This window comes from Adiantum capillus-veneris, chromosome 19 (genome assembly GCF_014529385.1).
Source record: "Adiantum capillus-veneris isolate H3 chromosome 19, ASM1452938v2, whole genome shotgun sequence".
Lineage (NCBI taxonomy): Eukaryota > Viridiplantae > Streptophyta > Polypodiopsida > Polypodiales > Pteridaceae > Adiantum > Adiantum capillus-veneris.
In genome coordinates, this window is record NC_140949.1 from 20,443,711 (window position 1) to 20,458,658 (window position 14,948).

Here is a 14,948-nt window from a genome sequence, read left to right on the forward strand (position 1 = left end):
GCAATGGGAATCTTCATTTTTGTCCCATCTAATTCATGCAAGGTATAAGTTGCATTCCCATGTACATGCTGAACCACATAAGGACCAAACCATCTCTTTGAAAGCTTTTTTATTGTTGAATGTTGGTTGTCAAGACTGCTGTCATACACCAACACCCAATCACCTTCCGCAATAGCTTTAGGTCTCAGCCTATGCCTCTTGCCGAATCTGTCCTTATTCTTTAACCTTGCATCTTTTAATCGTGCTATTGCAATCTCAATATCTTGGGGCCTTCTTTCTAACTGTTGTATGCGTAAAGCAAGAAGGTTTTCCCTACTCATTCCATCTTCCCAAGGTAATACATTCCATGTGGGAATTACATCCTCAATTGGAATTATAGGTTTCTGACCATACATCAACTCAAAAGGCATAGAACCAGTAACCGAGCTATGAGTTGTACGATCAGCCCATAAAGCATAAGGCAATAACCTAGGCCACTCTCCCATTTTACCTTTTCAGGCCTTAGCCAAATCTTTAATGATAGGAGGATGCCCACGCTCGGATTTTCCATTTCCCTCAGGATTATATGCAGTAGTGAGAGCAAGTTTAATGCCCAACCTAGAGAAAAACTCCCTTGCTTTGTCAGCATCCAACTCACCCCTATCCGTTGTTATTTTCCCAACACAGCCATAACTAATTACATCATCCAAGAGGAACTTACATGTCCCTTCTGTGCTTTTTGTTCTTAGAGCATGACCTTCAACTTGGTTGGTTAAGTCTTCTCGTGCAAGCACTATGTATCTCATTTGCCACAAGCCTAATGGCATCGTAACCAGATCTACTACCCACTTGTAATGCATGGCCAATGGGTAAGTAGAGTGCAACCCATCACGATGACGTACATTTGATTACATTTGACAGGTTTCACAGGACTCCACAAAGTGAGATACATCTTTATACATACCTTTCCACCAATACCTCTCTTTCATTTTAGTAAAGGTGGCCCATACACCTCTATGTCCAGCATAAAGACTCTCATGAAACTTTTTCATAAGATAATTTTGAGCGTCCTTATCATTCACGACTCTCATTGGCATTCCATTTCTTTATTTTGGACGCTTTCATAAGTACCCATGTTTCAAAAAGTATCCATAGGCCTTTTTCCGTACTCTTTTGAACTCTTGATCAGTCCACCCTTCTTGCCTTGTCAAAGTGCTCAGATAGCGTCCAATGAGCATCCAGTCACCTTGATATAGGTCCTTTGTAAATGACTCAAGTGCATTTGACAGGCAAACATGATCACCCTTGGCATGAGAGATACTATAGAACTGTGTGCCTACATCATCGCCCTCGACAACCATGTCTTCTTCTTTTTCATACCTTGCTCTTGAAAGCATATCTGCAACTGGATTATCTTTCCCTGCAATATGCTTAAATTATGGATTCAAGGACTTTATGTAGGCAATCCATCTCAACATAGCAATGTCGGGAGTCGAGCAACTTGTTATCATTCCAAGAAGGGGTAGACAATTAGTCTCCACTATTACATTTGCTCCTATCAAGTACTCTTTGTCACATTTTAAAGCTGTGACTACTCCCCATAACTCTCTTTTTACCTGTGGATAGTTGCGTTGACGAGCACTTAGGACTTTTGCTCCAAACCTCACCACATATCGCTTTCTATCATTATCATCTTGCCCAATCACCCATCCAATTCCTGTGGGGCTAGTATCCACTGTCACAATTACATATCTTCCATATTCATAGTTTTCTTTCCTCAAAGTTGGAGACATAAGTAGAAACTTCTTTAATTTCCTTATGGCATGTGTATGCATTTCTTCCCATTGAAACTTTTGGTTCTTTCTCAAAAGTTGATACAAAGGCTCTGCTACATGTGCATAATGCAGAATCCAGATAACATAAAACACGCATGCACCCAAGAACCTTCGAACCTCAGTGACATTTAATTTATACATTTCTCTTTCATTGTTTGGATTACATCAATCTTTGCAGGAAAAGGCCTTCTACCATATGGCCCGCACATATGTCCCACAATAAGAACTTCATTCACACCAAACACAGACTTTTGGCCAGACAAGGTAAGGTTCACCTCTTCCAACCTTGACAACATATTATCAGAATCATTGATATGGTTTGCAACATACTTTTGGCACCCCCTCGAGTCTAGAGCGACATCTTTATCACTTACATCACATCCTTTGATTGGCACATCATCAAGGAAAGGCATTGTAGTTTGCGGTATGAAGTCACGTAGGACTTTGTTCATACCATTCATCATGTGTGCAACTGAATTTGTTGCCCCCTGAGGTAAGGTGCACATCCTTACTAAACCCAAGGGTGTCCTCATGGTAGTCAGGTCCCTGCTTTCCATTGCTAGTTGGAACTGATCATACCCTGAGTACAAATCTCCCATAGAATATATTGCCCTCCCTGCAAATGCCTCTGCAAACTCATCAACAATTGGCCATATACCCATATTTCTGATTGTCACCTTGTTTACAGGTTGCATATCTTGAATAAAGCGTAAAGAACCATTTTTCTTGGGAACAATGAACCACCTGTTTGAATATAGAGCACAAGAAGGCTCCAAGATACCCATCTTGATCTTTTCATTAAGCAACTCAATGAGTTTTGTCAAATGAGCCTTTGGAACAGGAATAGGTCTCAAGTTCCAAGGTACATGAGGGATAGTGAAGATCACCATAGGAGCAACAATGGATGGATCAACACACCCTATCTCATAAGGCTCAAATGCAAAAGCTTTTCTGTGTTTGGCAAGCATGTCTTCAAAGCAGATCTTTTCAGCTTTTGTCAAACTATCCTCGCAACCAACCTTTAACTCTTTCAAAGAATCCTTTGTGAACTTGTGTCCAATCTTGCTTGGGTTACAAAGGCTAGGTTGCAAAGCAGCTTGCTCCATCTTATTTGTGCAATCTTTTGGTAGAGGTAATGCCACTGGTTTCACTTTCTTTGCCACGGACTTATACTTAGTCTCCACTTTTACATCAACACCTTGAGAAATTTTGAAATCTTCAATGACCTTGTACATTTCTATTGAGCATACTTTCACAAACTCACTTACCATATGCAAATTGCAATCCATTAAAGAATCCAAATCTTGCATAGTATCCACAAAAGAACACTCATCAAACACACCTGCAATGCATTCATCATCTTCTAGCAAACCATTCATCTTCAAACCTCTTTGTACACTATTTACATGTTGTTGTTCACCCCGCTTTAAGTCCTCACACTCTGTAAAAGCAATAGATCCATAGTCTGATAATCCTACAAAACCTGTAGAAAATGTATCCTTTGCATATACATCATGCGAGAACCTTTCTCTTCTTGTACCACTGCAATCCCGCTCTATAATGGTACATGGCCAAAACCCCTCATATCCCTGTAGTCCTTGAATTCTTTGTTCGTCTTTGGCAAGGGTTGCTCTCTAAGACTTTCACGGTTCCTTTCATGATCTACACAAATAGTAAGGAAGTGTACTGCACGCTTTCCATCCCTACTCCTTATTGTTGCATAAGCTGACCCATCATCCATCACCTTGGTTTCCATGCGAGTAGCAGTGATATATGGCTGCCCAAGGATAAGAGGATATGTAGACATCTCTTGTACAAAGAAATTTTGGTCATCTTTCACATCCCCAATAGTCACCTTTACATTTGGACAAGCTCCGTACAGCTCCCCTGATGAGTTGTTTGCTGCACGAATCATCCATCCATGATTTATATCAATTGGCCATTTCCCTTTTTGATAAAGACTCTTTGACATGAGGTTAATTTCTGACCCATGATCTATCAACGCAACATATGGCTCTTCCAAGTCTCCTACTTTTACCAGTGTCTCAGTAGTTGCTCTTGCCCAGTGACTATTCAAGTAGGAGCTCTTGTGAGTGGTCTCTACTTCATCTTCATCATCCAAGAAGCGAACGTGTTTTACTCCTCCTATAGACTTGTAGCATCCAACAATAGTTTCATCACCTTGTTTGCCATAGACCTGTACCCCCTGTGCATTTAAAGTCTCTTCTTCACCCTGTACATGGATAGATTCAGTAAGAGACTGCCGCATCCTCTTTATGATATCAATTATTTCCTCATGGAATTCCCGCTTTGCTATACCAAGGACCTCGCCCAAGGTAAATTCCACCTTACTGTTTAGAATCCTCTCTTCCAAAACCTTTTTGAGATCAGTTGTTGCCTCTATATCGGACTGGAGTTTGTAGGCCGGACCCTTCGCTTTGGATTTTTTGCATCCTTCTTCTTGTATTTAGAGGCTTCTTGCATAGGCACTTCGGGGACATGCATTTGTTGCGGGGAACGTGATCTAGGATGCACTGTGTCATTTCTACCTCCGCTCCTCGTTGCCCGCTTTGAAGGCCCTTCATCCCCATTCTCATGCTTACGTTTCTCTTCAAATATGGCCTCGTTTGCTTGACATTTGGAAATATATGCATGCACTGACAAAGAGTCCACAGGGTCATTCCAACTTGTTTCAAGCCGAATGCAATCTCCAGCTTCATGTAAAACCTCTGTAGTCATTTTACCCTTCATAACAGACTCTATAGCGCATGGCCGTAGCTCTCCAATGCCATTAGATTCCTCTTCTCAAAACTTGATTGATCCTTTTCTTCTAATAGGATCCACCTTCAACCCATAGGCGGCTGCCTCAAAAATTGAGATGGCATGGCTAGTAGCCATGTCCTCAACTAGTTTCTTCATCCTGCTTTTGCGAAAGTTTGTTCCCAAGAGCTTACCTGTTTCACTTAAGTGAATTTTTCCATCTTTAAAGAAAACAAGCTCCTTTGTCAAAGCGTCTTTAAAACTTTCACAATCCCTCCTTCCATGGTCAGTACTATCACACCATATGCATGTATTGACAGAGCCTTCTCTAGTTTGCGGTCGTTGCCCTGTAGATTGACCCGATGGTTGCCCCTTTTCTTCTAGCCTTGTAAGCTTTAACTTGAGCTCTTGCATTCCCTTGACAATATCATCTAGGATGGATTTGTCACTCTTTGGAACCACAATCACAGGCTTTATAGGACACTCGGAAACACTTGGGGATTGAGTAGGGTTGACTATCATCTTATCTCTTCGTCGTTGTCACTTAGCTAGCAGTGAAATGGCGTCTTCGACCTCATTCCAATTAGTATTCAAACCCTGTTCCGCATCCTTATCCTCAAGTAGTAGCTCTAACTTCTCTTAAATCTCTTTACCTGCAGCTTGCAAAAAGAGCTCTGTCTTCTCCGAGTTTAGGGTAGCCTTTTCAGTTCTTGAAAGTTGATCATAACAGCGTTCAAATTCCCTTAGGAGTTCGGTAGGCGAGAGCCCCGCTTTTGGCCGAACTACCCACTCTAAGAAAGTCATTTTTGTTACCCTTTCGGAGTGCTCCATGAAATACTCTTCCTTCAAGGATAATTTGAATGCTTCCCAAGTTGCCCCATGCTCATTTCTCATTCCCCTTACATGCTCTCTGATCTCGGGAACCACAGCAAGTTCAAAACTTTGCACCATCTCTGCTTCGGGCACTCGATGAAGCTCCATCTCCTTTACATATCCACAAAGATACTTTGTTACATCTTTACCTTTAAATTGGTCCAATTTCTTCACCACAGATTGAAGCTCCCTCCTTTCTGCAGCTTGCTGCTACTGCATAAACAATGCAAAAGCTTGAAACATTTGCATTGTGATTGGATCAAACCGAACCCCCTATTTCTCTTGTTGCTCCATAGCTTTAAACATTTCTTTTGAGACCTTCAATGAAGCTTTTGAACCCTCACCCTATCCTACTTCACGTCGGGTTCACAAAAAACGTGTCAAGAAGTGCGCAGTGTGACTAGGAAAGTGTCGGGCCTCTGACTGTGAGGATTCGTAGCAAAATCAAGCAAGGCCTAGATGATTTGAAGCCAAAAACACACTAAAAAAGAACAAAACTCCATCCATGAAAGCTCCACTTTGAAAAAGAACCAATACTAACTCAAAACTCTTGTGTGTGTGAAGATTAGGTGTAGCCTCGCTCCCAATTACACAGATGCAGTGCTCGTTCGACCTGTTAAAAAACCTATATTTACGCTTCAATTCCTCATCGTGACCATTTCATGGAAGCTTCAGTACTTCATTGGAGAATCCCAAGTAGTTATTTGAGAAGGGGAAACCCTAATTGGAGGCCTCAGAGCCTCAACCATGTAGTGGAAGCAGCATGGGACTGCACTAGCACCCTGTAGAGGAATGGCTGTATCTCCTTGCTCATGTGCCCAAATGAGCTCATTCTTGGCTCTAAAAATTCCCACACAACTTGAGAAACATTTCCAGAGTCGTTGATGTGGCATTTTGAGCATTCTTTAGTCTATTTTTGACCTTTTCTAGGCCATTTTTAGCCATTTTCCGCCCAAAAATGTCACTTTTTGTCCGTAAAAATCCCAAACGAGCTGGGAAAAATCCCTAAAATTGTGGAGAAATCCCATTGGGCTCAAATTTCATGTTGAACTTCATTTTCCCACTTGGTAAGAACTTTGGACACGTCTTTCACGCTGGCGCACGAAACCTGCTATTTTTGGCCGAGATTGCCCGCATTGAACTTTCTAGGCAAAACGAGCATGCCACTTCGAAACACTTGACATTTGTACATTCCCAAATCAAATTAGGCATATATTTATGTGAAAAAAGCATGCTACAGTGCCACGTCGAGGGCCGCGCTGTCCCCGCAAGGTTTATACAGAGCTGCAACTGTGGCATCTATTTTCGCATATATCACACTATGTACATAATAGCATTTGGTCCCACACATCATAAACATTAAAAGTGAGGTAGATACTTTAATTTCACGGTATGAACGTTCCATGGCACGACAACATAAACAAGAGCAACCAACGTTGGAGCATAGTTGTTTCTTCTATACACTAACTCACGTCTATGGCTACAATCCAATGCCCTAATCCCTTCAATCATGGAAAAAAAGCCCCTACAATTGCTCGCCATCACATTACAGTGGCGTTGTACTGTCATGCATTATAAACAGCGCAACATCATGCCACCTCTCCATCGATTGTTCAAGAGGCACACAATGGAAATATCTGCATGTGGTGCCACTTTCTTTGCATTTGGCACCGCATGCTACAATAGATGCCTAGTCTGCTTGACATTCTTTTTAAGATAAATTTACCCAAATACCCATCTAATTTGTGGAAATTCCCAGAAGATCCTTTTATCTATTTTGGTTAGATTGTTCAAGATTTTCTACTATTTATTCATTTTTGACAATTGAGATCTGTTTTTGAGTGCTTAGCCTGTAGTTTGTCACAAATTACCTCGGAAAAAAAGGTAGTTATGTTTAAAAACAACGAAGCAATTAATCTCCAAGGCCTACATAACCAACTTAAATTCTAGTTTTGGCATCTTGTATTGATAGAAAATCAATCTTCTTATGAAAATCTACAAGAAGATGTATCTGTGGAAAATTTGTATCTCATATTTAGGGGTATTTTAGAAAATTTGAAGAGCCTTTTGGGAATTTATGTCAAAATATTGGGGGTATTTTGAGAATTCCTCAAACTTGAGGAGTATTTTGTGAATTTCCACAAATTAGAGGGGTATTTTGGTAATTTTCTTTTTTCTGAAAAAGAAATGATCCTATCCAGGTGACCCTACCAGTCCCTAGTCTTCTGCTGCAACCGTTTCTTTTAAAGAGATGACCCTACCCCTCCCTGGTCTATTGCTTCAACTAATCCGCGCTGCCATGGACTGGTTGGAGCAATAGACCAGGGAAGGGAAGGGAAGGGTTATGAGGGTAGGGTGGTTTTCAGAAAAAAATGTGTTACTTTGGTCTTCAAGGTGGCAGCGCTAGTGTTCTAGAAAATAATGCCTCACCTTACACCTGACCTGGCTTCCTTGGGCACAGAGGTTGGCACTCCCTATGCTTGACATCAGATGCCACCATCATGCATAAGCTCATACAAACACCTCCCTTGAGAGTCGACCCCCTTCCTCTCCTTCAAGCACGTGGCCCTTGCTACCCTTCGCCTTGACAGTCGCACGCAGCACGTCCGCCGAATGAGTTCCAAACAGTGGCACATAGTCTATCCGCCCAATGAACTCCAACCAACATGACGTCTTTGGCTGGCCAATGAATTGGAGCCGACAACGCTACAGCTGTGCAACTTTCTACTTCAACTCCTAGAGATGATTTAATAAAAAAACAGAAACATGCATTGCATATCATGAACCTGTTGGAACCGTTCTGCACCGGCGCGAACTGGTTTTGATAGGTGTCACAAGGGAAAAGACAATGTGAGAGGATAGAGAGCACAAAAGGCTTGGACAAAATAACCTTTTTGCAGTGGTTGCTAATGCAAGCAAAAAAGGCTTCGGAAACATAGCCTTCTTGACCTAGTTTGCCAATGCAAGCAGAAAGTGCTTCAACAATAGAACCTATATTGCATTGGTTGCCAATAGAAGAGGCTTTGACTGTAAGTTTTTATGCATGTAAAGATTCAACACAAACTCTAACACTAAATAATACTATGCGTTGTTAGTGTATAAGGCACTCATGATGGAGCTAAATAGTCACACTCTACACAGATATGATACAACTGTTACCATATACATGTGGTAGTGATGTGTGTGAACACGCTAGAACAGTCAGGGCATTTTTTTCTCTTTAGGAGGTTTTTTCCTCGTGCATTGTATATATGTCCATCACTCTAGGGCTATCTATCTTTCCATTGCACGCTAAGTAATACACTCTCCGCTGTGTGCCTTGAGCTTCCTTTGTCTTCTCCAAGCTGTCTCGTTTCTCTACAACTTTGATTCCAACAATTGGTATTAGAGTAGGTTGCATCCTCCCGAGCTTAGTCGCCAGCATCTCCAACACACGCATGCTCCCTTTCTTCGATTTCTATGAGCTTTGGCGAGCGTTCGTACGTCGACAAAAAGTTTTGGGCTCATTTTGGCCTCCGTTCTCACTACACGCACGTCTACACATGCAATTTTGTCATTTTGTGCAGAATTTCAGTTAGTGCGGTATTCTCCATAACAAGTGCTTTATAGTCTTCTACGGTTTGTGCTATATAGCACGTGTTGTTCCTGCTTCGTTTCTCCTCTTTTTGGGAAGTTTTCACATGAGGTACAACATTTACCATGCGTGACAAAAACACACATGTGTTCAAGATGTATTCTAGGACAGGTTGGATGGGGACAATTACCCTATGTGGGCTTATATGATGCAACACGTTGGAAAGGGAGAAGGGGTTAAAACACCCAGCACACAAAATAATTCCCTCTCTATAGCCCCGTGATTTGAAAACACAACCACTCTCCCTCTCTCTCTCTACACTCACACACAACCTGTCTGAAGCCAACGCTACCACGGACCCACTGTGTGAGATTAGACGGAAAAGACGATTGAATTCAAGCCTCTCGAGACAACTACAAGCACATTATGCATCACAAAAAAACATATAGAGACAATGATGGCATCAATCAGGTGCCTGCTCTGATGCAACCCTTGGCGTCCACTTATTCTCATTCAAAGGCAGCTCCTAGGCCGCCCTCTTCCTCCTCAAGCTTGGCCGCTCATCAGATCGGCGGCTCCCTTCCTTCTCTTCCTCTTCTACCATGCACTTCCCACTGGTCCTCCCCTCGAACTCTCTCATAAACTGGCCGCCGTGCAGCCCTTTATGACACTTCTTGTTTGCAGACGGCCTTGGAGCTTCCTTTCGATGGCATAACCCACCCATCTCTGTTAAATGCTCACAGCCATCCAAAACTGATTATACTCCTACTCTCCTTCAAAACCCCGGGTTGCTCCTCCTTCTCAAAACTCCCGCTTCTCCCAGCTTGCTGACCTTGGCAGCCTCCCCCTGTGCTGCTTTCGGCCCTCCTCACTCCGCCATCCACCCGCCATCCGTCCCTTCAGGTCCTTAGGCCTCCCTCGTTTCTTTCGCCCTCAGAGGCAATCCCTCTTTTCCTGTATGTTGACCTCCTGCCCTGTAGTCCCTCTGCCGACCTTAGTCATCACGGGCCTACGTTCCCATACAAACTGACGCTCATCTCTCCTTTGCCACCCACCTCAGCACCCCATAGCTCATTCGATTCCCTTTTTTTTAAAGCTGCAAACTAATTTTGCATTCACTTTATAAGAACTTTAATTTGGTCCTCTTTCCCACGCCGTCGATTGACTATTGACCCTCGTGTGGTCGTTGAAGAAACCTCCTTCGACTTCTCCTCCTACATACCCTTTCGACTCTTGAGCTCCTTTTCCTTAGAAAAAAAGTGCTTAGCTACCTGTCGTCATGCCTCCTTGCCATAGCTTCAATGAGCTTCAATGCCCTCCAAATGGATAGTACTTCGGGGAAGAATCAACCAAAAACCTCAATTGCTTTGGCAGGAATACCATAATTAGCATACATGAAAAAAAGAGCACTGCCAGGTTGAATACCCTGTCAAGTAGCGTGTCCTACAGATATCTCAATTAAAACCCATATCATAAACCTCGTAACATCTACATCCAGCATCCCTTGTCTCGTTCCCAATCTTGTGATATCAACATTTGCTCATGTCACCTGTGATAGCAAGAAACACTTGCAGTTTCGACTAGCAAGTGCTCCATCTCGGTATACCTCTCTCTTAGCCGCATCAAATACCTACTCAAGGTCCTTGCCATTTTCCTACAAATTGCCATGCCTGGGCGTTTTGCACTTCCATGGGCCGACCATCTTCAGCTATACCATCATTGCCCAACCCCTTGTTGAGCATTGATGCTCAATCGTAGCATCATTTAGATTATATATTATTGCACAAGAAGAGAACTGGTAGATATTATTTACATAAGCATTAGATAGATAGATAGAGACTTTCATTGGCTGTAGCACCCACCAGGATCATATGGAAATCCATAGGCTCTCCCAAGCATAATGTAAACTTCACCTCAATAAAAAATATGGCATTGATCATCACCATCCGTTTGTAAAACTGATACAAACCACCCCAGCGTTGCACCTGTAAACCTGTAAGCCATCCATGTATGTAGCTCTTGACAGTATAACCCTTCAAAAAATTATACACATGACACTTCTTCACACATAAAACAAGCCTGTACACCTTGAAAACCTTTTACATCATTTGTTTCCGAGCCATCGGCTAGAGAGCTTGCCATAGCATGATTGTCTTCAAACAAGATAACCTGTAGCAAACGGCATAGAGGCGCTTGCATAGCAACCTTCAACAACATAACCATCAATAGCATGGCATCCACCTGTGCTACCTGATCCTCTAAAGGAAACACCGGCATACCTTCACCTGTAGTCCCTTCAAACAGCACTGGAAAAGGCGGAAAGCCTTGCATACCTTGTATTCTTGCGATAGCTTTAGCAACCAAAACCTGCGACTCGTCATCTACATCGACCACGGGATCATCGAACCCCTAGTCTGCTTCATCGAAGCACTCTTCTTCAGTCAACATGGCCTGACCATCACAAGGCAAGAGAGAGAGTTGCCAAACCCCTGGTCCGCACAAATGTCTCTTCATGTGCAATCTGTTGCTCTTTGACCACCTTATAGACATGAATAACATCATATGTCTCATACCTTGAGAAAGCAGATTCTATTTCCCATGTGCTGTGACTATCCAAGGCACTGCTATAGCTCGAATATACCTCGTCTTTCTCCACAAAACTCATCAGCTTTGGCAGTTCAACTATCTTCTTTACTGCTTGCTTTTTGGAAGTCACTTGGTCAAGCACATCAGACAATACACGGTAGATTCCTCTCTACAGCTGCTGAGGCCTCATAAGCCCACACGTATCGTCTCTACTTTGTCATCATGCCTATCTGTTGCTACCACATGTGCATCAACAAAGGGTCGGATTACCTGAAGCTCTTCCCTAGCAATTGGCCTTGGCACCAATGGACTTGCTAGAACCTGCTTTGCCTCTTGATTTATTAAAACCTTCTTTGTCTTGCTCTGCGCTTAAGCTATTGCCTCCTCGTACATGCACGGCCCATCTATCTCGATTTTACCCCACACTTTTACATGCAAGTAGTCCACAAACTTGGTCATCTTCAAAAAATATGCATTCTCTGCAGTAGTTACCTTAACCAACTTGCTGCATATGGCCTCGAACTCCCACACGAATGCTCGGAAATCACCATCAAGGCTTTGCTTTAGGTTGTCCATCATTTGGTTCACTTCACTCCACTGCGTGTTGGCCACCTATCGGCTTCGGAATGCCGCTTTCAATGTGCTCCAATCCTATTTTTCTTCAGCCTGCAAGCCCTCGTACCATGCCTTTGCTTTTCCACAAACCAGGAGCAGGAAAGCTTGGGCCACTCCCTCTTCTCTTGACAAGCCGCTGCCCAGCAAAAAAAGGCCGTAGTCTTGCAGCCAAACCTCAACATCTTCAGCACCTATAAAAGTTAGAAAACCCGACCATGCCATTCTTGTAAGATCGCGCGTGCTCTTCAAACCGCGACACCATCTTCGACTTCACCGAGAAGCAATCAGTAGCTCCTCAGTGGGGGCACCACTGATGGAAAGGGGGAAGGGGTAAAACACCCAACACACAAAATAACTGCCTCTCTATAGCCCAGTGAATATCCGACACCCCTAACCACACAGAAATTCACACACACGCACAATTCCCTGTAAATATCTACTACCAGGCTCACCTTTGGGCATCCCCAGCTACACATCCCACCATAACCATCTCAGCACAACAGACCCATCAACACAACCATACCCAATGATGCATACAATTTTCCCAATTCTCTAAGCACACCCACACCAAGAGGCTATACCCGCCTCGATCGTACACTCCCGTGATTTGCAAACACAACCACTCTCCCTCTCTGTACACTCACACATAACCTGTGACGGAACCTCCTTTGACTTGTCCTCCTGCACACCCTTTCGACTCTTGAGCTCCTTTTTCTTAGAGAAAAAGTGCTTAGCTTCCCGTCGTCATGCTTCCTTGCCATAGATGCAATGAGCTTCAATGACCTCCAAATGGATAGTACTTCTGGGAAGAATCAACCAAAAACTTCAATTGCTTTGGCAAGAATATCATAATTAGCATACATAAAAAAAAGAGCACTACCAGGTTGAATACCCTGTCAAGTAGTGTGTCCTACAGATATTTCAATCAAAATCCCATATCATAAACCTCATAACACCTACAGCCGGCATCCCTTGTCTCGTTCCCAATCTTGTGATATCAACATTTTCTCCTGTCACCTGTGATAGCAGGAAACACTTGCAGTTTCCACTAACAAGTGCTTCATCTGGGTATACCTCTCTCCTAGGCGCATCAAGTACCTGCTCAAGGTCCTTGCCATTTGCCTGCAAACTGCCATGCTTGGGCTTCTTGCACTTCCATGGGCCGACCCTTCAGCTGTGCCATCATTGCCCAAACCCCTCGTTGAGCATTGATGCTCAACCGTAGCATTATTTAGATTATATATCATTGCATAAGAAGAGAACTGGTAGATATTATTTACATAAGCATTAGATTGATAGAGAGAGACTTTCACTGGCTGTAGCACCCACCCGGATCAAAGAGAAATCCATAGGCTCTCCCAAGCATAGTGTAAACTCCACCTGGATCAAAAATATGGCATTGATCATCGCCATCTGTCTGTAAAATTGACACAAACTACCCCAGCGTTGCACTTGTAAACCTGTAAGTCATCCATGTATGTAGCTCTTGACAGCATAACCCTTTAAAAAAATGTACACATGAACCTTCTTCATATATAAAACAAGCCTGTACACCTTGAAAAACTTTTACATCATCTATTTTCCATCCATCCGCTAGAGAGCTCGCCATAGCATGATTGTCTTCAAACAAGATAACCTGTAGCAATCTGCATAGAGGCGCTTCCATAGAAACCTTCAACAGCATAACCGTCAACATCATCGTATCCACCTGGGATAAGTGATCCTCCGAAGCAAACACCGGCATACTTTGACCTGTAGTCCCTTTAAACAGCATTGAAAAAGGCGGAAAGCCTTCCATACCTTGTATTCTCGCCATAGCTTTAGCAACCAAAACCTGCGACTCGTCATCTGCATCGACCACTTGATCATCAAATTCCCAGTCTGCTTCATCAAAGCACTCTTCTTAAGTCAACATGGCCTTACCATCACAAGGCAAGAGAGAGGGTTGCCAAACCCCCTGGTGCGCACAAAATGTCTCTTCCCTACAATCTGTTTCTCTTTCACCACCTTATCGACATGCATAACAGCATATGTCTCATACCTTGAGAAAGAAGACTCCATTTCCCATGTGTTGTCCACAAAACGCATGCGCACCGACTTTGGTACTTCAGCTATGTTTTCCAGTACTTGCATTTCGGAAGTCACTTGATCAAGCACATTAGGCGATACTCGTTAGATTCCTCTCTGCAATTGCTGACGCCTCATAGGCCCACACGCTATCGTCTCTACTATGTCATCACGCCTATCCACTGCTACCACATGTGCATCAACAAAGGGTTGGATTACCTGAAGCTCTTCCCTAGCAATTGGCCTTGCCACCAATGGACTCGCCAGAACCTGCTTTGCTTGTTGCTTCTTTAAAACCTGCTTTGTCCTGCTCTGCGCATAGGCTACTACCTCCTCGTACGTGTACGGCCCATCTATCTCCACTTTATTCCGCACTTTTACATGCAAGTAGTCCACAAACTAGGTTAGCTTCAAGAAATATGCATTCTCTACAGCAGTTACACTAACCAACTTGCTCCATATGGCCTCGAACTCCCACACGAATGCTCGGAAATAACCCTCAAGGCTTTGCTTTAGGTTGTCCATCATCTGCTTCACTTCACTCCACTGCGTGTTGGCCATATATCGGCTTCGGAATTCCGCTTCGAATGTGCTCCAATCCTGTTTTTCTTCAGCCTGCAAGCCCTCGTACCATACCTTTGATTTTCCACGAACGAGGA

The 14,948-nt window shown here is 43.2% G+C and overlaps 2 pseudogenes; both read right to left on the reverse strand.

Moving 5' to 3' along the window:
* Nucleotides 1-9,547: 9,547 nt before the first annotated feature.
* LOC147433670 (uncharacterized) lies at nt 9,548-11,469 on the reverse strand (annotated as a pseudogene).
* A 507-nt stretch (nt 11,470-11,976) lies between these two features.
* LOC147433671 (uncharacterized) lies at nt 11,977-14,355 on the reverse strand (annotated as a pseudogene).
* Between the last annotated feature and the right edge of the window lie 593 nt (nt 14,356-14,948).